The sequence below is a fragment of the Bubalus bubalis genome, chromosome 14, assembly GCF_019923935.1.
Source record: "Bubalus bubalis isolate 160015118507 breed Murrah chromosome 14, NDDB_SH_1, whole genome shotgun sequence".
Lineage (NCBI taxonomy): Eukaryota > Metazoa > Chordata > Mammalia > Artiodactyla > Bovidae > Bubalus > Bubalus bubalis.
In genome coordinates this window covers 3085018-3110455 of record NC_059170.1, presented here as the reverse complement: position 1 = coordinate 3110455, position 25438 = coordinate 3085018, and the positions used below count along the sequence as shown (strand labels likewise).

At 44.9% G+C, this 25438-nt stretch overlaps 1 long non-coding RNA gene across 1 annotated transcript in view; it reads left to right on the top strand.

The window, feature by feature from the left end:
• The window catches only part of LOC123329112, a 140671-nt gene that overhangs the window by 745 nt on the left and 114488 nt on the right, over window positions 1-25438 (top strand). The gene's annotated exons all lie outside the window — the stretch shown is intronic.

The following is a 25438-nucleotide window of genomic DNA, read 5'->3' as shown; positions in this document are numbered from 1 at the left end:
TATGTGAAAATCTTATATTTTAATGTTAAGAGGAGAATTCATAATATGATACATATTATAATCTAAACTGTGCAAAAAAAGCACACCAAAATATTTAATTGTTATATTGAGGTGAGAGTACTTGTCATGATGGTTCAATTTTCTTCCTCACAGTTCTGTTTAGTTGCTAGGTCATGTCTGACTCTTGCAGTCCCATGGACTCTAGCCCACCAGGCTCCTCTGTCCATGGGATTCTCCAGGCAAGAACACTGGAGTGGGTAGGCTTTCCCTTCTCCAGGGGATCTTCCCAAACCAGGGGTTGAACCCAGCTCTCCTGCACTGCAGGCGTTCTCTTTACCAACTGAGCTACCAAGGAAGCCCTTTCTTCCCCATGGTTCTCTGTATTAAAAAAAAATTTTATTTTAAAGGAGGCCTATATACTTGCCATACTTTTTAGTAAAGTGTGTTGTTGGGTAGATTCCAGGTATCACACTGTAGTTTTTGTCTCTTTCGATAAAAGGATTTTGGTTGGAAAATGCCTGTGGTGGAATGATTTCCTACAGTCGTGTGTGATTCCAAGGCAGACAGTAGGGCGAATCAATGGCAAATAGAACACTGCACTGAATTAAAATATGAATATGAAACAGAAGTTGGGCCAATGCAAAGGTGATTACAAAGAGGCGAGAGAGGATGATGGGACGCGAGAGAAGCTGATTCCGTGTTTGACATATCGGAAGATCATGTGTGAGTTCAGAGAGTGGTCATGATATGGAGAGAAGTTTGGACAGGGAGCTTAATAAATAAGTAATGGCCACCGAGGGCTTCGACAGTATCATATTTAAAGAGATATTTATGAACTATTGCAGGACTTGGAGCGGCTCTCTGCTCCTCTCTTCCCCTCTCATTACAGCCGAAGGGAAGAAATGAGGTCTAGAGAAAAATGCAGACGTCCTCAGAACCACATCCGACCTGTTCATTAAAAGTGCATGTAAGAGTTAGCACAAGTTTATAAGAAAAAGTTCATTTTTTTATCTCTGCCTCCAGTTACTGCTTCAGAAAGGTGTCCCAAACGGGGTGCCGCTGAACACCGTGTGTCCTCACACAGAGGGGTTTTGATTCGGAAGCCGTGTGAGGCATTTTGAAGAGGAGGGGACACATGCCCATGCCCCAAACCCACCTCTGCGTCAGGACTTCAGAGCTGTTTGTGAAAGAGACCAAGTGTAAACCCAGAATGCTGCTGTTACCGTATTTGCATGTTTGCTTCACTTTGTTTGTTTTTAAATTACGCCACCCTGCGGGTCACTGTAGTGCGCAGCTATTCGCTCTTTCTGCATCCCTGTGTTTTCTGAGGCTTCCCAGAGTGCAGTCTACAGACATACACGAGAATCTGGGGTCGTGAATGCAGATGGATGTGTGTATGCACATTTGTGTGTGAAATGGAATTCTATATATATATAGCATAAATTTAAGAGTATAAATCTTAAAGTCAGAGAGAGCTGACCTCAGTTTCCCTATCCTTAAAATCAAGCAGAGTTGCGCTCCACCCTGGATTGCTGTCAGGATTAAATACCATAGGACATGTAAATAATTTAGGGTGTTACCTGGCACCTGGTAGGCATTCAATACGCAATGTCTGTTAATACAGTTGACTTTATATAGACGTGTATCAATACAAACAGTTGCTAATAACCTTGAAAATTGTGGTAAGATCTGCATTTTAAGTGTACTCTCTCCATCTGCATTCTAATTCCAAAACGAGCAGACGGCGTATCAATATTTATATTGACATCCCCCTCCATCTTCTTCAACCCATCTTATAGGATGAGCATTCTCACTCTCGTTTCCGTGACACACAGTTCACATTCCACGTTGGGGAAGGCAAGCAGAGTCCAGAAGGAAGGTGACTCTTTCGCTCAGACCTGACAGCCTTTCTCTGATCCCCTAAGCAGGGCGGAACTTGCCTAACACGGGTGCAGAACGTCCATCGGGCCCCTGCCTGCTGCAGTGGACGCATCGCCCTCCCTCCTCTCGGGCGTTTGAGGCACTTGTATTTCATGATCAGTTATCAGCAGACAGGTGTCTTAGAAAAGTGCCTTGGCTTGAAATTGTCTGTTCCATCATCCCGTCCATGGAAGAGTACACAAAAAGATTGTTGACGGGGCACACACGCACTTCTCAAAGTAAATTAGGTTTTCTTTGAAAGGTGTTTTCAGTCTTTCCCATGACAGATGTGACTCCCCAAAGACACAGAGTCCTCAGAGACAAGTGAGTTCATTCGGTGATAGATGTGGGTCACCCTCTGGGCGTGTGCTGGACCCCCTAGGCATGAGATGTCCGAGAGTCCACGTGGGGCAGAGTGAGGCCTGTGAACTCAGGCCTGCCTGCCAGGTTGGCCTGTTAAGGATTAGGCGGAACTGCAGTGAGAAAATCAGGATGCTTTTCTTCCAATGGCAGCTTTTTAAAAATTTTGTTCATTTAATTTATTTTTGACTGTGCTGGGTCTTCACTGCTATGCCAGCTTCTCTCCAGATGCGGTGTGCGTTCTTCTCGTTGCGGTGGCCTATTTTGCGGAGCACAGGCTCTGGGTGCACGGGCTTCCGCAGTCTCAGTTCCCGGGGTCCAGAGCACAAGCTCAGCCGTTGTGGCACACACACTCAGTTGCTCCGTGGCGTGCGGGATCATCGTGAACTGTGTCTCCTGCACTGGCAGGCGAATTCTTCACCCCTGGGCCACCAGCAAAGCCCCCCTAATGATAGTTTTAAAGGCAGATTGTTTTGTCTACAGAATCTAAGCATGTTAAATACGACTTGAACTCTTAGAGGGATTTCTAGGCCAAATCAACTCCCATTAGTAATCAGCTATAAGTTTTCAGTTCACTTCAGCCACTCAGTCGTGTCTGACTCTTTGCGACCTCATGGACTGCAGCATGCCAGGCTTCCCTGTCCATCACCAACTCCCGGAGCTTGCTCAAACTCATGACCATCAACTCAGTGATGCCATCCAACCATCTCATCCTCTTCGGGGAAGTGAGTCAGCTCTTTGCATCAGGTGGCCAAAGTATTGGAGTTTCAGCATCAGCATCAGTCCTTCCAGTGGATATTCAGGACTGATTTCCTTTAGGATGGACTGGTTGGATCTCCTTGTAGTCCAAGGGACTCTCAAGAATATGTTCCAACACCACAGTTCAAAGCATCAATTCTTCGGCACTTAGCTTTCTTTATAGTCGAACTCTCACATCCATACATGACCACTGGAAAAAGCACAGTTTTGACTAGATGGACCTTTAGATAAGTTTTCAATCTATGTACAGAATCAATTCAATATATGCAGTTATATGTAAAGGCTCACTATCAACATGAGAAGGTCTTAATAGGGGCAAAGATACCAGTAGAGGCCCCAGACAATCAATTTGTACAGGAACTAACTCCAACATTTATGTTAGGATTGTATACAAAAATTGTATTTGCTGTCTATGTGTGAATGAGTAAGAGAACCTGGGTTCAAATAATAACAATTTCTTGAACAAAAGGAAGAAAAAGAAATTCTTAGAAGGAAGGCTTTGACCAATGACAGAGCCTGCAGAATTAGGCCATGTTTGAATAATTGAACAAAGAGATTTTACTATTAGTGGAGAGAAACGGATAAGACAGAGGTAGTGTTTAAGAGTAAGAGATTAATGTGTGTACAGAATGGGAGGGTGCATGTGCTGATCCCTAACTGTGTGTTACGTGGTAGGGGCCCATGTTATGGTATTTAATACGGAAATAGCTGATCTCATCTGATGGTCATAAATCCCATCACCTGTGTGCAGAGCAGGAAATGAAACACAAGATCTAAGGCAGCTCAAGTTCACATCCTGAATGTACAGCTTCCTAGCTGCATTATCCTGGGCATTTTGTTAACCCTCACTTTTTGCTCATGAAAAGAAGTGCCTGCACCCCATAGACGTTAGGAGATTACATCAAGTAACACTTGTAAGGCATGTAGCGTGGCTTGAAAGTAGTTCTCAATGAAAGTTAACGGGGATGAAATAATCACCAGTTTTACAGATGAGGAGACTGAGGCTTGGGAGGTTGAGGAACTTGTTTAAGACTCTACTACATCCTAAAGGAAATCAACCCTGAATATTCACTGGAAGGACTGAAGTGGAAGCTGAAACTCCAGTACTTTGGCCACCTGACGCAAAGAGCTGACTCACTGGAGAAGACCCTAATGTTGGGAAAGATTGAAGGCGGGAGGAGAAGGGGACAGCAGAGGATGAGCTGCTTGGATGGCATCACCGACTCAATGGACAAGAGTTTGAGCAAGCTCCAGGAGTTGGTGATGGACAGGGAAGCCTGGCGCGCTGCAGTCCACGGGATCGCCAAGAGCCGGACACCACTGAGTGACTGAACAATGACAACACACAGCTAATAAATGGCAGAGCCGGAGCCTGAACTCAGACCTGTGTCTCATCAAAGCCTATATAAGCAACCCTACATCATGAGGGGCTGATGGGAGAGGCGGGAAGGGTGGTCAGTCCTCTGTGTTCATAATTCAGGGCAGGCCAGCCCGAATATGGATATACTCCATCAATCAGTGGGTTAACGCACTGAGAACACACCAACCAGAGGGCAGTGAATTCTCACAACTCCAGTTCTGAAACTTTAAAATCTAAGTTATCCTTCAGTTCAGTTCAGTCGCTCAGTCGTGTCCGACTCTGCGACCCCATGAACTGCAGCACGCCAGGCCTCCCTGTCCATCACAAACTCCCGGAATTCACTCAAACTCACATCCATTGAGTCAGTGATGCCATCCAGCCATCTCATCCTCTGTCATCCCCTTCTCCTCCTGCCCCCAATCCCTCCCAGCATCAGAGTCTTTTCCAATGAGTCAACTCTTCACATGAGGTGGCCAGAGTATTGGAGTTTCAGCTTTAGCATCATTCCTTCCAAAGAACACTCAGGACTGATCTCCTTTAGGATGGACTGGTTGGATGTCCTTGCAGTCCAAGGGACTCTCAAGAGTCTTCTCCAACACCACAGTTCAAAAGCATCAATTCTTCAGCGCTCAGCTTTCTTCACAGTCCGACTCTCACATCCATACATGACCACTGGAAAAACCATAGCCTTGACTAGACAAACCTTTGTGGGCAAAATAATGTCTCTGCTTTTGAATATGCTATCTAGGTTGGTCATAACTTTCCTTCCAAGGAGTAAGTGTCTTTTAATTTCATGGCTGCAATCACCATCTGCATTGATTTTGGAGCCCCCCAAAATAAAGTCTGACACTTTTTCCCCATCTATTTCCCATGAAGTGATGGGACCAGATGCCATGATCTTTGTTTTCTGAACATTGAACTTTAAGCCAACTTTTTCACTTCCTCTTTCACTTTCATCAAGAGGCTTTTTAGTTCCTCTTCACTTTCTGCCATAAGGGTGGTGTCATCTGCATGTCTGAGGTTATTGATATTTCTCCCAGCAAACTTGATTCCAGCTTGTGCTTCTTCCAGCCCAGCATTTTTCATGATGTACTCTGCATAGAAGTTAAATAAACAGGGTGACAATATACAGCCTTGACGTACTCCTTTTCTTATTTGGAACCAGTCGGTTGTTCCATGTCCAGTTCTAACTGTTGCTTCCTGACCTGCATATAGGTTTCTCAAGAGGCAGGTCAGGTGGTCTGGTATTCCCATCTCTTTCAGAATTTTCCACAGATTATTGTGATCCACACAGTCAAAGACTTTGGCATAGTCAATAAAGCAGAAATAGATGTTTTTCTGGAACTCTCTTGCTTTTTTTGATGATCCAGCGGATGTTGGCAATTTGATCTCCGGTTCCTCTGCCTTTTCTAAAACCAGCTTGAACATCAGGAAGTTCACGGTTCACGTATTGCTGAAGCCTGGCTTGGAGAATTTTGAGCATTACTTTACTAGTGTGTGAGATGAGTGCAATTGTGCAGTGGTTTGAGCATTCTTTGGCATTGCCTTTCTTTGGGATTGGAATGAAAACTGACCTTTTCCAGTCCTGTGGCCACTGCTGAGTTTTCCAAATTTGCTGGCATATTGAGTGCAGCACTTTCACAGCATCATCTTTCAGGATTTGAAATAGCTCAACTGGAATTCCATCACCTCCACTAGCTTTGTTCGTAGTGATGCTTTCTAAGGCCCACTTGACTTCACATTCCAGGATGTCTGGCTCTAGGTCAGTGATCACACCATCATGATTATCTGGGTCCTGAAGATCTTTTTTGGACAGTTCTTCTGTGTCTTCTTGCCACCTCTTCTTAATATCTTCTGCTTCTGTTAGGTCCCTACCTTTTCTGTCCTTTATCGAGCCCATCTTTGCATGAAATATTCCCTTGGTATCTCTAATTTTCTTGAAGAGATCTCTAGTCTTTCCCATTCTGTTGTTTTCCTCTATTTCTTTGCATTGATCGCTGAAGAAGGCTTTCTTATCTCTCCTTGCCATTCTTTGGAACTCTGCATTCAGATGTTTATATCTTTCCTTTTCTCCTTTACTAGTGGTCTTATAACAGATTCCTTTGTCTTTGACATCAGAGCCAGATTAACTTGCAAACTCTGAAACCCGCAACCGGTACAGTGAGATTCTGCAGCTTGAGAAACAAAAACAGCTAACCCTCTTTTATTGGAAAGTTCCAGTTAATTACTTGAGGCCCCATGAATATGCCTAAGTAGAAATTTTGGGGTATCCCTTATGCCATCTTCACTGAGCCCCTACTCTACCTCTCATGACCACGTGGATTGTTCCTGAGTCCTGGGAGGAATAGTCATTTCACAGATTGACTTTGCTTCAAAAACCAGTTGGAGAGGAAAAATAATGGGTTAGAGAGGCTGGAACCCAACCTCAGGCCCCAGCTGCTGCTGTTCCTGGTGCTGCCACATGGTGTCACTGTTGAGAACAGGCCCCACCCACCCGCATGGCTGTGCCCACCGCTGCAGGGAGTCCTTGAGGCTGCTCGAATTTTAGCTTTGACCAGAGTGATGTTCTAACCTTAGAACCCCTCTTGCATTTCACTTCTGTGCTCAACAGGATGCGATAGCTTCAGGATGCGACATCTCCCTAGCCTTAGTCTCAAGCTGTGCCCTGGGCAGGTGTCTCCAGCAGACCTCAAGGGACTGATACTGATTCTGGGTCCCCAGCCAGGATGCCCCTCTTTCTCAGCGAGCCCCCTTTTGTGGCCTGTAGAGAGGCCTTAAGAACACCTCAGTGAATCATAGAGGATCTTAAAATAATGAGTAAAACCAAAGGAAAAATTCAGGAAACTTTTCTTTGCACCAGACACCTTGTCCCCTACTTGCTGTCGCCTCTCCAGCTCAGATGATAGAGTAGCTACTGGGCTTTCCTGGCATGGCTAAACAATGCCCCCGCCCCCAGTAACTCTTCCCAGAGTGAAGGAAATGTGCATCTCCCTCTGCCACTCCACAGACAGAGCTGCAGCATTTCAGGCTGGAAGAAAATGAAGGCATCACCACACTGTCATTTCTCTATGCGACTGCTCATCTTTTCCAAAACAGAAGTCAGTGTCCAGAATATAACAAATAGGACTTAGTATCTGACACCTTTGAGCGTTGAAAGCAGAACCGCACAGGCGTAAGGAAGGGGGTTTGCTTGTCAAGTCTGTGTGACCCGAGTCACTGATAGCTTAACCGGGAAGGAATAGAAATGTTGTGACTCTTCCCCAAAGCCATCCAGGGACTAGATTCACAGCCCATCGCTGGTGAGGCATGCTTACCTTACAGTCCAGCGTGAAATGCTGAATCCGTTACTCAGATAATATGTTAGCGGCCTTTATTTTCATGCTGCTTTTAATCTAGCTGCTAAATGAAGAAGAAAAAATCTCCTACAGTGCACCTGCACAGGATGCCCTAGCCGCGAATCGAGGGAGAGTGAGAGAGATCAGGGAGGCCTCTCTGAGGATGAGGCATTGAGGCAGAAGGCAGAGGAGGGGCTGGATAGACCAGTGTTTCTGAGGCAAGGGTGACTTTGTCTCCTAGGGTGCCCCTGGCAATGTCTGGAGACATTTTTGATTGTTACAGGGGGGACAGAGGAGGTTGCTACTGACTTGACATCTTATCTCAAAGCCCAGGGAGGCTCCTGAACATTGTCTGATGTGCAAGATAGACCCCGCAGTAGACAGTTATCCATCCCAAATATCAATAGTGTTGTGATTAGATGCAGCTGAGAACTGGGAGGTATATTCTAGCCATGTGACCAAAGTACTTGTTTTAGCCAAGAAATCACCAGAGGAGAAAACCCTCAGAAACAGCATAGTTTGTTCAAACCGGTAATCCTGTGACTGAGCACATGTGTTGACATCTGGGAGGGTCTGGGATGGTTTTTCGAAAGATGCCAAAGTCAAGTTGGGTGCAGAGCTACTCGGTCACTTGGGCCATGAGGGTCGGGCAGTAAAGGAAAACTGCAAAGCTGCCCTGGTGTAAGCTGGGGGCTTGGTGGTAAAGCCAGAGAGGGCCACTGCCTCTTAAGTTCTGTGGGTCATGGCTGTGAGGAGCAGTAGGTAGGGTTGCTAAATATTTGAAGTCATAAAGAAAAACCTGCCCCCTCAAATTTCATATCCTGGCAGATACTTTAATCACTTTTAGTGGTATACTGTCTAAGAAAAAAACAAAAAACTGCAGGTGAAATTTTGGCCAACAGAGCTTAGATTTGCAATATCTGGGTATGAGATACATGGAACTGGCTCATTTCCTCACCTGTAGAGCAGAGTCTGGACAGCAGGCTCTGCGTTCAGGTCCAGTGCCGCCTGCCACGGCGGTAGAGGCCGGGTCTCCCGGGTCTGCCTGGGTGATAGGTTGCTGATGGGCTGCAGTTCTAAGTTGGGGAGTGACTTTCCTTCCACGTGCACACAGCTCACTGTGTCTTTCTCTGCACCTTCTCAACCCAGTAGTCAATTCCCGATGTGCCATTGCCAAGACTCACTTCAACAAGATGGAAGGAAAAGACAAAAATTCTCCTTAATCCTGGTTGATATGTGACTTTGCTTAGCACTCTGAATATTATTAAGTGTTTGAATTTCTTCCTGTGTCTTTTTCACCGAGATGACTGTCTTTCTGCTTCGCTGACAGCCTCTGCAGGACCAAATTGACAGCTCTTTAAAGGCGTCTGACGAAAAGCAGCATTAATTAAGTCATTGCCGGACTGTAATTGTGTTAAGAAGTAAAAATCTAATATGAGAAAAGGTTAGTGAGTCCTCTCTTGTGTCAGATTCTCTACTGCCTATGAATATTAATGTTCTTAATGAAGACCATCTTCGCCTCATCAAGCCGTGTTCTGCATTCAGGTGCCAAAGCCCCATGCCATTGATTTGTTTTTAAAGAACAAATATGTCAGGAGACAGTGAGTGTCCTGTTTCCTATCAACATCAGGGAGGGTGCTTTTGTATTCCTGGAAAGAGTTTGCAGATTTTGTGTGCATGCACAAGCTCTTGCAAAGGGAGGCGGATACGCCGTGCAGGCCGTGTAAACGAGCTGCAGTAATTTAATATTAGTGCTGTGTTTGATCGCATCACCTCCTTTTCTGCATGTGTGGGAAACAGTCATAGATTAGTGCGGTTGCAATCAGCAGTTTTCATGATAAAATAGAAATTCTCTCCAGAAAAGAAGAGGCCTGTGGTTCGAGCCTTGAAATGAGCTCTGTGACCGGATCTGCTCCTTCTTGGCCGCTGGCCGTCCTCTGCTGATGGGGCAGATGATGGTGATGCTAATGAAGGATGCCTCTTAAATACACTGGGGGCCCCGGGGAACTCAGCCACACAGAGGTGCCGCGTGCCTTCCTTCTCTCTGTGTCTCCATCTACCTTGATCTCTCTCGTTATTTACTCCCACCTCTGACTAAGATGAAAACTCTCTTCTCCAGAATTCTTGGCCAACAAGTGGTTTTGTTGTTGTTCAGTCGCCAAGTGATGTCCGAGTCTTTGTGACCCCATGGAAGGCAGCATGCCAGGCCTCCCGTCCTTCACCATCTCCCGGAGCTTGCTCAAATTCATGTCTGATGAGAGAGTGCAACTCTTTATGTATTGTATGACTTGAATTTGTCTGTTCTTGAAAGTCCAGTGTATCCTGCTCCTGTGCATAAGGTCAACATTGTCAATATATTTGCTGATGAGATCCTGATTGTGAGTCAATAAATTGAACTGTGTGCCTCACTGATTAGGACCTGTTAACAGAACTGAGTTGGGCTAATAGTAATAGGGAAACCACAGAAGGGTGAGTCCATTTGCAAGGTGTGGCTTCCATGCACAAGTCCAAGCTGACGTGGTTTTCCTGTGATGGCCGAGGGCTTCAGGCTCCCTCCAACTTTCCGCTCACCATCCCTAGTGTGGCCTTTGTCTTCATGGACCAAGATGGAGGGCAAAAGTCCTTCGATCGCATTCAGAGCGGTGTGTGGGTAGCTTCACATTTCCCAAGAAACGAGGGGGCTCAAATGTACTGTAATCACACAATTCACCTCTATTATTTTATTTAATTTTTGTATTACTATGTCATGTATCACTGCTATACAAACTATTTTATTTAACTTTTATGTCACTATGTCATGTGTCACTGTCTACCTTGGTTTCTATTGCTGTATGCAGATGATATCAAACTTTGTAGTTTAAAAGAACATGAATGAATTATCTCACAGTAACACGAGTCAAGAGTCAGGGAATGGGTTAGCTGGGTCCTCCGCCCAGCATTTCACCAGGCTGAGGTCAGCCGTTGGTAGAGGCTGTGGTGGTCACCCGGGCCCTCTTCTGAGCCCACTGGTCGTTGGCACAGTCCGTTTCCTCGCTGCAGTGTGACTGGCGTGCCCCTTCGCTTGCCGGTTGTCGACCAGAAGCTGCTCTCGCCTCCTAGAGGCCTGTGTCTCCTTCCACGTGGCCCCCGCTCACAGCGTGGCAGTCCACTTTCTTCCAGGCCAGCAGCCTCCTCTCTCTGAAGCTTCATCCTCTTTTAAAGGCTCTTCATTAAATCGGACCCACTCTGGCCAATCTCTATTTGATTAATTCCAAGTGCACAGATCAGTAGCCCAGTGCAGAAGGGACATCCCATCATCTTCCTGGGTTCTATCCACACTCAAGGCGAGGGCTGCACACGGAGGGTGTGCCCAGGGGCTGAGAACCCTGGGGGTCACTGTAGAGCCCTGCTGGCCACACGCCACCTCTTTACAAATGTGGAAATTGAGGCTTAGCAAGACTAAGGAACTTATCCAAGTTTGTAAGCAGAGTAGTCAAGGGTTGTGACTGTCTTTATGATGTCAGACCCCGTGATTATTTTCCAGGTAAGGCTATACTGCTCATTGTCAGCGTATGTAGAAGTTCTAACCACCCCTTTGATTTCGCACAATGCCCTTTAATCAAGTGTCTATCAGATGTAAAATGTTGATCGGTTCTTTCAAGAAGTGTTCAGTGAGGATCTTTTATTTGCTGAGCACCAGGTGGGAGAGACTGTGACATGAGGTCACGTAGAAAGATGGGTGAGAGGTACTGCGTCTGTCTGGATCTAGAAAGCTGGGGTTTGAATTGAACTCTGTTGTATATTAAGTATATGACCCTCTGCAATTCACTTTTCTCAGTTTATTTGGTTTGTGAAATGGGTATGCTAATAGTAGAACTTTGTTTAGAGAGATGTTGAGATGTATAGCTCGCAATCAACATTTGTCATTATTATGAAACATTTGCGTTCATATGGTCTGTTTTTGATTGCAAACTTTTGGGAGTAAGGGGTGGGGTCTGGAAGCCTTTCTGTTTTGCCATCAAGACTTCCATCAAACAACAAGACGTATCAAAAATTAATCCTCCTTACAGAGGATGCCGATAGCACCCCTCTGCCGTGAGGCAGATCTCCCCGTCCTCACACACACGCTTGGGCATTTGGAATAGAGGGAAAAATGGCACATTTACTCGTTCTCTGCAAACACGGTGCCGGCCGCTAAGCTGTTTCTTCAGCAGGGAGAGTCGAGTTGGCTCCAGACTCCTCCTCGGATGCCAGACCGTGGGAAGTGAGAGAGGATGTCAAAGCTGGCCGTTGACAAACAGTGAGATGGTTCCAAAATGAGAAGAATTGGCCTCAGCAACATCCTTCACAAATGTTTTTCTCAGTTTTTAATGAAGAAGGAGAAAGGGAAAAAAAAAACTCCACAAATCCTACCAAGATATTCTGGAGCACTAGGGTCACAATTTGCAAACGTTTCAAGTCTAGGAATAGACCAACTTCTGGTGGAGAAGAAAAAAATGTCTACGTATGCGTCACACATGCAATTAAAGAATTCTCCTTCTAAATCATAAAGAACAATAAGATTGGTGCGGAGTCTCCTCTGACACGCTGACTCAGTTCTCTTCCCGTCCCCTACAGAAGCCACCGTTATGAGTGAAATATGGCTTTCTAATCATTTTTATCTTTAACTAAATTGTACCTGTGTTATTTTCCCTGAGAAAATGCATGCAATCGTTTCATTGTTTATACCCAGAACGTATAGAATTGCTTGCAGTTCTTTTTACTTTTATATAAAAGCGTCACCTGTGCATGCTTTGCTACTTGCTTTTTTCCTTCGACTGCCTTTCTGAGGCCTCCCCATGTCGAAACATATTGATCTTGCTCATTCCTTTTGACCTGCTAAATATCCTACATTTCATTTCTCTATTCCCACCTTGATGGAGTAGATTGTTTCCAACTTTTCAGCATCATAAACGGGGCTGCCATAAACATCTATTTGGAAAAACAAAGCCAGGGTCCTGCCTGTCACACTCCCCTTTGCTCATGTCATATCAGGGTATTGTCTCTTGAAGTTTTTCCATTTCTGTTATTGTTTTATCTTCTCCCAAACTGACCAGTTGATAGCAGATTCATGCATTCCTTTAAATATTACACATGAACAGTATGTCAGGCTTGGAACTAGATCCTGGGGATATCATGCCCAGTAAGCCAGGAGCCCCAGCCCTCAAGCAGCTCAAGGAATAAATTCTATGAGACAGACAAGGGACTCTGACGGCACACGGAAGGGCATGTAACCCAGATAGTGGAGGTGAGTGTTAGAGAGCATTCCCTGGAAGAGGGTGATCAATTGGATTCAACCCTTAGGAAACATATTTGAAAAGACCAAGTCCTTCCTTTGAGTCTTAGCAAATGCAGTCTGTGGATGGTGATGTGAGCTGTATTTATCTTGGGCTGTGCTGGGCCTTGGTTGGTGCATGGGCTTTCTCTAGCTCTGGTGAGCGGGGGCTACTCTCTAGTTGCGGTTCAGGCCTCTCCTGTTGCCGATCACAGGCTCTGGGCATGCAGGTTTCAGAAGCTGTGGTTCCTGGCTCCAGAGCACGGGCTCAATAGCTGTGGGGCACAGGCTTAGTTGCTCTGCGGCATGTGGGATCCTCCCAGGTCAGGGATCAAACCCTTTATGATTAAAAATCATTGTCAGTTTTCAGCTCCCAATTTTCTGGCCTAACCCTCGGGCCTCACTTTTCATCTCCAGGTTTTAAGACTGTAACCTATTACTCTTCACTAATTACTTCTACCGTCCATAGGGTTGCAAGGAATTGGACACAGCTGAGCAAACACACACACACACACACACACACACACACACACACACAGGGAAAGAAATGTGGCAGAAACCCCATGTACACCAGCAAAGACTAATGGGAAGCTGAGATGTCTCCTATGAGTCTGTAATGAGGTTCCCCAAATCCCCCACCTGACTGGGGTCAGAAGGGACCCCCAGGAGAGTCAGGACTTCACCACAGTCCACCAGTAACTGTCCATCCCTTTCCCCCAGGGGTGTCAGTGAGGCCAGTGGGGAGCTAGAACTCCGACCCCCCAGCAGTAACAGGGCACCCTAGCTCCCCTTTCTGGGGTCAACAGAAGCTGAGAAGGGAACCTTGACTTTTGCTTGGGGGTAGGAGGAAAGTAGCTACCAAAGAGCATTGTCGTGAGGTTTCCTTGTGATGCTAGAAATGGTCCGTGTTTAACTCCATCAATGCCAGTATCTGAGTGGTAAAACTGTGCTATAGTTCAGCAAGATGCTGCCATTAGGAGAATCTGGGCCAAGGGTACCTGAGATCCCTCTATGTTATTTTTTGCAGCTACACGTGAGTCTACAATTATCTCAATACATTATCATATGTAAAACAGGTAGCCGGTGGGAATTTGCTGAATGACGCAGGGAGCTCACAGCTGGTGTTCTGTGACAACCTGCAGGGCCAGGATGGGTGGGAGGTGGGAGGGGGCTTTAAGAGGGAGGGGAGTTCTGTATACCTGTGGCTGGTTCATGTTGATGTATGGCAGAGACCAATACAATATTGTAAAGCAATTATCCTCCAATTAAAAATAAGTAAATAATAAAATAATAAATTCCCCCCAAAATTAAAAAATGAAATATGCTATTTTCTGGTCTTTAGTCATCATCTATTTTCACATTCATTTGTTTATTCACAAAGGCATTTAGCAAGAACTCAACTAGGTGCCAGGCAGGAGGACCCTAAAAGGGGTAGTTTCATTTTCTGCCTCCGAGGATTTATTTATCTCTACAGGAGAAACCCATATGTAGAGCAATAGTAAAGAGAAAATAAATCTTCCTCAAAATAAAAATGGATTATTTGGAGGCTCCATATTTTATCACCACAGTCAATTAGTAAGGATCAAATGGCCAAAAAATAAGGCTTTGTAAAATACAATAAGACTTTCATGAAGTTTCTACCCAGGATAACTCTAGGGATTTCCTCCAGTGACTAATAACCACCCACCAGTCATGGGGCAAAACCATCCACACGGCGGATAATTGGGACATATTTGTATCTTGTGTTTTTATTACTTAAAATCTCCATAAGCATCATCATCATTTTTCATCTTGAAGTTGTTTAAATAACACATTTTTCAAGGTTTTAGACTGTACTGGCTCATTTTACAAGGCACTGCTTCTGTTTCTTCTTGTTCTGATTCAAACTGTTAAGATCATCCGCTTTGCATCCTGGTCATCACCGTCTCCCGTCAATGCCTGGCCGCCCCTGCGGCTCCTGCCCAACTGCAAACCCTCTCCAGGGACTGCAGTGGGAGATCAGCCTAAGGGAAGGGACTCTATGGAAAGCCGCTCCCGGGGAAAGTCCTCTTCCATCTCATCTTTGTCTTCTCTCCCTGTTGCCTTTGCAGCTTCCGCAGCTCATGGCAGTTCCTGCCTTGGAAACTTCGCATCCCTTCTCTCATGTGGGAACTATTTTTACAGTGGTTTTTGAGTCTGTGTGGTTGCCAGATTTAACGTAATGTAGACCAGTGTTTCCCAAATTCAGTTCTGCATGTTGGTGACAGTCTGTGACAAAGTTTTTACAGATCTTCAACAAAATAAAGGAAATAAGGAAAACACAGCATACATTTTACCAGCCGGATGTATTCAGTGGAAAGGGTGGTCCTTGATAGAGACCTTATTTTTCCTATTTTGGAGAGTGTTTAAAATAACTTCTCTTCTATGCAGAGGTATTTACGCTTATGGTGATCACATTTTGCTTTTTATTGACCCTACCTTGCAAAGTCCCAAATTGCTCTCCTTTCTACCTCCTTCCCCATCTCTGTGGATGGCTTTCCCCTCCCTTCTCTGCAACTTAGCTGTGATCAAAAACAATGAGCAAAAATACTAGAGATTATAAATATACATTTTTTAAAAGGCAAGAAAATATGAAAGGAGAGTTTTCTGAAGTTCCATGGAAAACTTGGAAATGCTCACATACTGTGCCCTGACTCTTGGAAAGTCACAGAGCGCATTTGCATTTATAGACTCGGAAAAGTATTCCTGCAAAGACACTTTTAACTTTGTGCACTATTGAATTTTCTTAATTAATTCAACCATAGTATCCATATTTTTCCTGTACACAGTATGAATTTGGCCCACAGGGTGCATTTGGAAAAGCGCTGCCATAAATGAAGTATGATATATTTGGGTGGAAAAAGCAGTGGGAGGCAGAAATTTGGATTAGCTTAGTCAGAGAAACTCTTATGAAAGCAATGCATTTGGAAGAGGCGTATTTGCAAATGAAAAGGGATTGGTTTGGCTGCAGGAAGTGGACAAAGGCAAAGATAAAATCAATCTGTATGAGCAGTGGCAAACAGACATGCCAGATGGTTCCTGGCAGCTCACCTGAGTGTGTGAAATAGACAAGGGTCACACTGGAGAAGGGTGGCAGTGTGGTAAGCCAACAGGCTGCAGCCCACCCCCAGGGAGTCCTCATCATTTAAGGAGGTGGGCGTGGTGTGTGGGGGCAGGTCTTCCCAGTTGTGAAGGGAGATCAGATCAGATCAGTTGCTCAGTCGTGTCCGACTCTTTGCGACCCCATGAATCGCAGCACGCCAGGCCTCCCTGTCCATCACCAACTCCCGGAGTTCACTGAGACTGACATCCAACGAGTCCGTGATGCCATCCAGCCATCTCATCCTCTGTCGTCCCCTTCTCCTCCTGCCCCCAATCCCTCCCAGCATCAGAGTCTTTTCCAATGAGTCAACTCTTCGCATGAGGTGGCCAAAGTACTGGAGTTTCAGCTTTAGCATCATTCCTTCCAAAGAAATCCCAGGACTGATCTCCTTCAGAATGGACTGGTTGGATCTCCTTGCAGTCCAGGGGACTCTCAAGAGTCTTCTCCAACACCACAGTTCAAAAGCATCAATTCTTCGGCACTCAGCCTTCTTCACAGTCCAACTCTCACATCCATACATGACCACAGGAAAAACCATAGCCTTGACTACACAAACCTTTGTTGGCAAAGTAATGTCTCTGCTTTTGAATATGCTATCTAGGTTGGTCATAACTTTCTTTCCAAGGAGTAAGCGTCTTTTAATTTCATGGCTGCAGTCACCATCTGTAGTGATTTTGGAGCCCCCAGAAATAAAGTCTGACACTGTTTCCACTGCTTCCCCATCTATTTCCCATGAAGTGATGGGACCGGATGCCATGATCTTCGTTTTCTGAATGTTGAGCTTCAAGCCAACCTTCTCACTCTCCACTTTCACCCTCATCAAGAGGCTTTTGAGTTCCTCTTCACTTTCTGCCATAAGGGTGGTGTCATCTGCATGTCTGAGGTTATTGATATTTCTCCCGGTAGTCTTGATTCCAGCTTGTGTTTCTTCCAGTCCAGTGTTTCTCATGATGTACTCTGCATATAAGTTAAATAAACAGGGTGACAATATACAGCCTTGACGTACTCTTTTTCCTATTTGGAACCAGTCTGTTGTTCTATGTCCAGTTCTAACTGTTGCTTCCTGATCTGCATACAAATTTCTCAAGAGGCAGATCAGGTGGTCTGGTATTCCCATCTCTTGAAGAATTTTCCACAGTTTATTGTGATCCACACAGTCAAAGGCTTTGGCATAGTCAATAAAGCAGAAATAGATGTTTTTCTGGAACTCTCTTGCTTTTTCTATGATCCAGCAGATGTTGGCAATTTGATCTCTGGTTCCTCTGCCTTTTCTAAAACCAGCTTGAACATCAGGAAGTTCACGGTTCACATATTGCTGAAGCCTGGCTTGGAGAATTTTGAGCATTACTTTACTAGCGTGTGAGATGAGTGCAATTGTGTGGTAGTTTGAGCATTCTTTGGCATTGCCTTTCTTTGGGATTGGAATGAAAACTGACCTTTTCCAGTCCTGTGGCCACTGCTGAGTTTTCCAAATGTGCTGGCATATTGAGTGCAGCACTTTCACAGCATCATCTTTCAGGATTTGGAATAGCTCAACTGGAATTCTATCACCTCCACTAGCTTTGTTCGTAGTGATGCTTTCTAAGGCCCACTTGACTTCAGCTTCCAGGATGTCTGATTCTAGGTGAGTGATCACACCATCGTGATTATCTGGGTCGTGAAGATCTTTTTTGTACAGTTCTTCTGTGTATTCTTGCCACCTCTTCTTAATATCTTCTGCTTCTGTTAGGTCCCTACCATTGCTGTCCTTTATCAAGCCCATCTTTGCATTAAATGTTCCTTTGGTATCTCTGATTTTCTTGAAGAGTAGTCTTTCCCATTCTGTTGTTTTCCTCTATTTCTTTGCATTGATCGCTGAAGAAGGCTTTCTTATCTCTTCTTGCTATTCTTTGGAACTCTGCATTCAGATGTTTATATCTTTCCTTTTCTCCTTTGCTTTTCGCCTCTCTTCTCTTCACAGCTATTTGTAAGGCCTCCCCAGACAGCCATTTTGCTTTTTTGCATTTCTTTTCCATGGGAATGGTCTTGATCCCTGTCTCCTGTACAATGTCACGAACCTCATTCCATAGTTCATCAGGCACTCTATCTATCAGATCTAGGCCCTTAAATCTATTTCTCACTTCCACTGTATAATCATAAGGGATTTGATTTAGGTCATACCTGAATGGTCTAGGTGGTTTTCCCTACTTTCTTCAATTTAAGTCTGAATTTGGCAATAAGGAGTTCATGGTCTGAGCCACAGTCAGCTCCTGGTCTTGTTTTTGCTGACTGTATAGAGCTTCTCCATCTTTGGCTGCAAAGAATATAATCAATCTGATTTTGGTGTTGACCATCTGGTGATGTCCATGTATAGAGTCTTCTCTTATGTTGTTGGAAGAGGGTGTTATGACCAGTGCATTTTCTTGGCAAAACTCTATTAGGCTTTGCCCTGCTTCATTCCGTATTCCAAGGCCAAATTTGCCTGTTACTCCAGGTGTTTCTCGACTTCCTACTTTTGCATTCCAGTCCCCTATAATGAAAAGGACATCTTTTTTGGGTGTTAGTTCTAAAAGGTCTTGTAGGTCTTCATAGAACTGTTCAACCATTCCCTTCACAACCATTTGTGAAGGGAAACCAGGTCCAAGCTTTTCATGAAAATCTCTTTTTAAAAAAGCAAAATGTGAGATGTGTGTGTGTGTGTGTGTGTGTGTATGTGTATAATGTGCATATACATATACAGTTATGAATCAGATCAGATCAGATCAGTTGCTCAGTCGTGTCCGACTCTTTGCGACCCCATGAATCGCAGCACGCCAGGCCTCCCTGTCCATCATCAACTCCTGGAGTTCACCCATACCCATGTCCATCGAGTCAGTGATGCCATCCAGCCATCTCATCCTCTGTCGTCCCCTTCTCCTCCTGCCCCCAATCGCTCCCAGCATCAGAGTCTTTTCCAATGAGTCAACTCTTCGCATGAGGTGGCCAAAGTACTGGAGTTTCAGCTTTAGCATCATTCCTTCCAAAGAAATCCCAGGGCTGATCTCCTTCAGAATGGACTGGTTGGATCTCCTTGCAGTCCAAGGGACTCTCAAGAGTCTTCTCCAACACCACAGTTCAAAAGCATCAATTCTTCGGCGCTCAGCCTTCTTCACAGTCCAACTCTCACATCTGTACATGACCACAGGAAAAACCCTAGCCTTGACTAGACGGACCTTTGTTGGCAAAGTAATGTCTCTGCTTTTGAATATGCTATCTAGGTTGGTCATAACTTTCCTTCCAAGGAGTAAGCGTCTTTTAATTTCATGGCTGCAGTCACCATCTGTAGTGATTTTGGAGCCCAGAAAAATAAAGTCTGACGCTGTTTCCACTGTTTCCCCATCTATTTCCCATGAAGTGGTGCGACCGGATGCCATGATCTTCGTTTTCTGAATGTTGAGCTTTAAGCCAACTTGTTCACTCTCCACTTTCACTTTCATCAAGAGGCTTTTGAGTTCCTCTTCACTTTCTGCCATAAGGGTGGTGTCATCTGCGTATCTGAAGTTATTGATATTTCTCCCGGCAATCTTGATTCTAGTTTGTGTTTCTTCCAGTCCAGCGTTTCTCATGATGTACTCTGCATATAAGTTAAATAAACAGGGTGATAATATACAGCCTTGACGAACTCCTCCTATTTGGAACCAGTCTGTTATGAATACTTATGCGTATATATACATATATATATACACACTATATATACTTATGGAATGCTAGTTTAAAATCTATGATTCATCCTTTGCTAGGGAAATTGTTGATGAAGTAATTGATATGTAATAATAAGTATAATCAAATGAAAAATATATCAACAATTACACTGATGTTTGGAATGTAGAGCATCCTATGTAATCATGAAGTTTTAGTCTCGGTACCCATTTAGGCGAAGATGGCGCTGTTGTGAATCTCCCTTCCCGGGGAGGAACATTCAGCTTTTTCCTCTTTCGCTGAAAAACCAGAAGCTGCCTGCCACGTGCTCTGCTTCCTTGTCCCTTTGGTTCCTGGCTCACCTCCTGAGCCCTCCTGCAAAGGCGCATCACCCTCCTGTGCACCTGCCCTTGCTGATGGGGCTTGTGGAGCATTAGCTGTGGGCAGACAGGCAGGTTTGGCGCAGGCTTGGTGAGCAGCAGAGAGAGAGGTTTCTGAGATTCCTTATCATGACTGAGCCATCAGGCATGTAGGGATCATAGCACGTGGATTGCATGTGTGCCAGGGAGTTTTTAAAACGACTACCAAAATATCACCCCGGCTCCAAAGAGGGCACACAGCTCTCAACCTGGGATCAAATTAAACAGTTTTTAAAAAGTTATGCCCCTCGTTGGGAAAATTCATCTCCAGAATGTTATTAGTAAGTATTTACATTGTCATTTTTTAACTGGCCCCCACCTAGGTGGATGTGAAAGTACACGCTGGGTGATTTGAATTCAAAGGTTGGCTATGGAATATTTGATGTTGCTGTTGTTTGGTCGCTAAGCCATGTCTGACTCTTTTGCAGCCCTACAGACTGTAGCCCGCCAGGCTCCTCTGTCCATGGGATTTCCCAGGCAAGGATACTGGAGTGTGCTTTGCGTTTCCTCCTCCAGGGGATCTTCCCAACCCAGGGATCGAAGCTGTGTCTCCTGCATTGGCAGGTGGATTCTTTACTACTGAGCCATCAGACAGCTTCTAAACATCCATTTGGGGGAATATCTGTTTTGAAAATTCCCAAAGGAAGAGGAGGAGTTTTCAGTGTCTCCAGTCCTTCTCAGCTGAGGGGGATTTTGTTCACTCGCTCCACCTCGCCGTCCTGGGGCCACTGGGGAAAGGCTGGAGACCGTTCAGATCGTCGTGGAGGAGGATGCTACCATCATCCCAGGGGGTGCTGGGAACCAGAGCTGCTGTTGAGCATCCTCCAGTGGACAGGCCAGCCCGCCAGCAGAGGCCTCTCCGGCCGCAAGTGTGGAGAGTGCGGAGACAGCACTCCTGGCACATGCCAGGTGGAAGGGTTGCTGCTTTGGATTAAGATCATTGATATGGACGTGGTGACTCACCTTTGACGCTGGCGTAGGGGGATGTTCCTTGCACTGCTGTCCTTCTTAGGTTGCCTGGTACCCTACAGAACCACAGTCTCATTTCAGCCTGGGCCCAGTCTTGATCTAAGTGCCCTGCAGGAAATCACTTGCTGAGATAAATGTGCACCCGTCACCTGGGCCACCACTTCCAATTGCTGCTTCTCTGTGCGTGTGGGGACCAGTGGTGTTCTCTTGGAGGAAAACTATGTTATGGAATCGATCATTTCAAAGATTTCATTTTAACTGAAGTCCTGAGAACGTGGCGCAGACACAAAATATCCTGCATTTATTCCTGTTCTAACTATCTACTGAGATGTACTAGGTCAGACAGACCTAGGAAGAAAGGACAGCAGGGCACAGGTGAGAATGTGGCCCTCGCGCTCGTGGGTCTTATGCTTTAGACCAGGGCTTGGCACGCTTTTCTGGGAAAGGCCAGATAGTAAATATTTTAGGCTTAAGGGCCATATGATCTCTGTCTCAACTACTCAGCTCTACCTTTGTAGCTAGAATGTAGCTGTGGATAACATAAACAGGGCCTGTCTTTATCCTGATAAACCTTCCTTTGCCAAAACACAGGCCACGGGCTCGATTTGTCCCAGAAGCTGTAGTTGCCTGATCTTTGGTTGACACGAGTGAGATAGACATTATGCAGATAAATGCTCGATTGATCATATTTTCCCAGCTTTCCATTCTCCTGTCTTTCTGCCTGGTAATTCCTCTGTTATTCTCAGATCTCAGTTTGAATGTCACCTCCCCAGAGAACCTGTCCCCAGAAGCGGGGGCACAGGGGAGTCAAGTGGTCTACTTGGTTACTATATGCTATCATTTGAAGTGACTACAAGCATCAGTAGCTAATCGATGAGTATTTTGTGCCAGGTATTCTAACCGTTGTATGTAACATTTCATGAAAAATTAATATTATTACCCATTTTATAGGTGATAAAAGGACTGAAAAGGAAAATCAGTACCTGGCCTGAGGTTGCTAATGAGTCTGGAGTGCGACCCAGGAAGTCCAATTCTCGCTCTTAAACACGGTCCTAATGCTCCTTCCATGGTGTGTTGTCTCGTCAACAATATAAAAATGAAAAAAAAAAGAAAAAAGAAAAAACCCACACCTGCCTATTTTTAAAAGGTCTATTTGCTTTATCACATTGTTGTAGTGTGGTAGGAAGCAGAGCCTAGTAAAAACTAGTAAAATTTCAAATTTGAATTTCCTCCTTCAGATTGATTTTGGGCAGCTAGAATCCTGGATCTGCTAATGCCTAGGGTGAAATTGTGTCTGGTGGTCTTCAAGCCGTGGGAGGGAGTGTTGAATCCTTCTGCACGGGGCTGGAAGGATGCCTCACCTGGTGTCTGTGGCTCGGTGGTGTCTGACTCTTTGTGACCCCATGGAGCCCACCAGGCTCCTCTGTCCATGGAATTCTTCAGGCAAGAAAACTGGAGTGGGTAGCCATTCCCTTGTCCAGGGGATCTTCCCAACCCAGGGATAGAACCTGGGTCTCCTGCATTACAGGCAGGTTCTTTACCATCTGAGCCATCAGCAAAGACCAAGGAGCTGCCAAACGAGGGGAGGAGTGAAAGCAGGCTGCCTTGAGCTTCAGCGAGGGGAACAGAGGCAGAGGAAGACTCAGGGGATCAGGGAGGAGGACGCTGGTGCCACCAAATGTGGCCGGTCAGGGCCAGAGTGGGATATCATGAGGGGCTCGTGGCACCAGAAGCTGACCCCCTGGTGTCCTCCAGAGATGCCGTCCGGTTGAGCCCCGATGTTGCCACATCCTGTTTTGGGACTCATGGTCTAAGCAGTAAGTGCTCGCTCAGCGTGGACCACCTTCCTAGGGGTTTGCAGTATTCTCTCACTGTTCTCACAACACTTCTCCTAGTATTATCCCCATTTTCTGGATGAGGAAACTGAGGTTTGGAGGTGTTAAGTAATTTTTCCAAAATCACATGGGGGAGCCATGCGTGGAATTCAGGCAGACTGGCTCAGCTTGCACACCTGAAGCAATGATGCCTAGGGAGCCCCAGCCTCATCCCGTCCCCATTTTGTAGAAAACCAGGCTTAGAGAAGGACAGTGACCTCTCTGAAATGTGAACCTGGATTTGAGCCCAGATCTCTCTGATGGAGAAGCCGTCTTTTCATCGCCTTAAGAAAGTAGCTGATCGGGTTTTATTGGCTTGAGAAGGTGAGGGGAGGAGATAGATCTTGTTGTATAGATTTAACAAGACTCGAAGACTGTAGATCTGGCCAGAGAGGTGGAGGAAAGGGAAGGTCTCACTGGTGAGCTCCTGGCATTTTGGACATTCCAATTCACAGCGATAAAGAAGACAAATGGAGCAGTTTGGAGAATTAAGGCAATGTTATTAGTAGTATTATTCATCATAAATAATCTCAAAGAGGCATTTTCCTCCCCCAGAACCCGCTCCTGACTTCTGGGAGGTCATCCTTCTAACCACAGGTCATGTACAGTATTTCAAGTCGAAGGGCATAGTATTTGATCACAAACTCTGACCTCCAGTTTGAAGGCACATGCTCTGAATTTTAAAAGCCTGCCTCCGGAAATAGTTAAAGCCAACCATTTCATTAAGTAAGCCCCAAATATCCAGGCTGTATGACTGGGATAATATGGAATTATTTATAAAGACGACTTGTTCTGAACAGCTTATTGTGCTAAGGAGATGGAAAGCCCACCTCCTCTCCTCATTCACTAGCTGTGATTAGAACCAATATATTTTAGCCGTATCAGAGAGGGATCAAAGGTGTAGTGGGCTGGGGGTCACAGCTCCCCCGTGGGCCATACCGGTCAGGTGATGGGTCTCTTGGTTGCTTTTATGTGAGATAAAGCTTTTGGATAGGCTGTAGGACATTCTTGCCTCACAACCACTGAATTCTTGGATTTAAAACTGCCTTGGTTTGTCTTATATAACTGAAGCCTCTTTTGTTTGGGGCTGCTTAATTATCATTTTTTGGATGTAATCTTTTATCTAATGATAAAAAAATAATGCTTAAGTAGGTCAGGATAGAATCCACTTTATTTTTCAAACCAAGAAATCTTTTAAATTTTTACCTTGAAACAAGAAGGTTTGATGAATCATGCTTTGCACTGATCTTGGAATGAAACGATTCCCGTACATCTATCTAAGAACTTTATCCCACCCCTTCTCTCTTGTTATTTCCAGATTCCAGCCCCATGGCCTTCTTCCATTTCTCGGAGTCAGCAAAACTCCTTCCTGTGTATTGTTTTTTTTGGGGGGGGTGGGTGCTGGAATACTCTTTCTGTCTGCTTCATCCTGATCTGTCCCAAGTAATCCTTTCAGTGATAGCCTACCTCCTCCAGGAAGCCCTCCCTGACATCTCTCTTCTCCTGCTATATATTATCACTGCACTAATTTCTTCTCCTCCATAGAACTAACATTAATCAAAGTTAAATAGGATTTGTGTTATGATTTATGAGTGTTTATTTTTCCAGCAGGTTATAAATTCCCTGTACTCTGCTGTGCCGTGCTTACTCACTCAGTCGTGTCTGACTCTTTGCGACCCCATGGACTGTAGCCCGTCAGGCTCCTCTGTCCATGGGGTTATCCAGGCAGGAATACTGGAGAGGGCTGCCACACCCTCCTCCAGGGACAGGTTTGCTATGGATATGTATCCATGGCATCTCAGTGCCCACAACAATGCTTGATACATAGTAGTTGTTTAATAAATAAGAATAAATAAGTGAACAATGAATGAGTAAATGAGTAATTGATTAATCAGTCACCTAATTGTGTTAATTAAGAGTTGGGGATGTTCTTGAAACGCAACTGAAAGTCTTCAGAACTCAGACTCTGAATTTAGATACTTAATTCTGAGGCTTATATAAAATTTCTACATTATTTTATGCAAGCATATTTATTACTTTTTCAAACTTGCAAGAAAGAATTTGATCAAATCTTCTGAAATCTATTGAGATGCACCTCAGTTGCATAAAATCTGTATATTAAAAGCATAATATGTCACTGAAAAATCAGAAAAAAAATTAATTATGGCAGCATTACCCAAAGTGCTTTGCAGAGCATTGGTTTTTGTGGATGTTAGAGGAAAAAGAGTCATATTGCAATCAGGGAATTTTTTAAGAGTTAGATTTTGTTTTTTTTATCAAAGGACTTCTAGAGCCTTAAATATGCTGATCTGCATTATGAGAACTAAAGAGAGGGATTTAAAATGAAGTGTTTTCTAAATCAATTTGACCA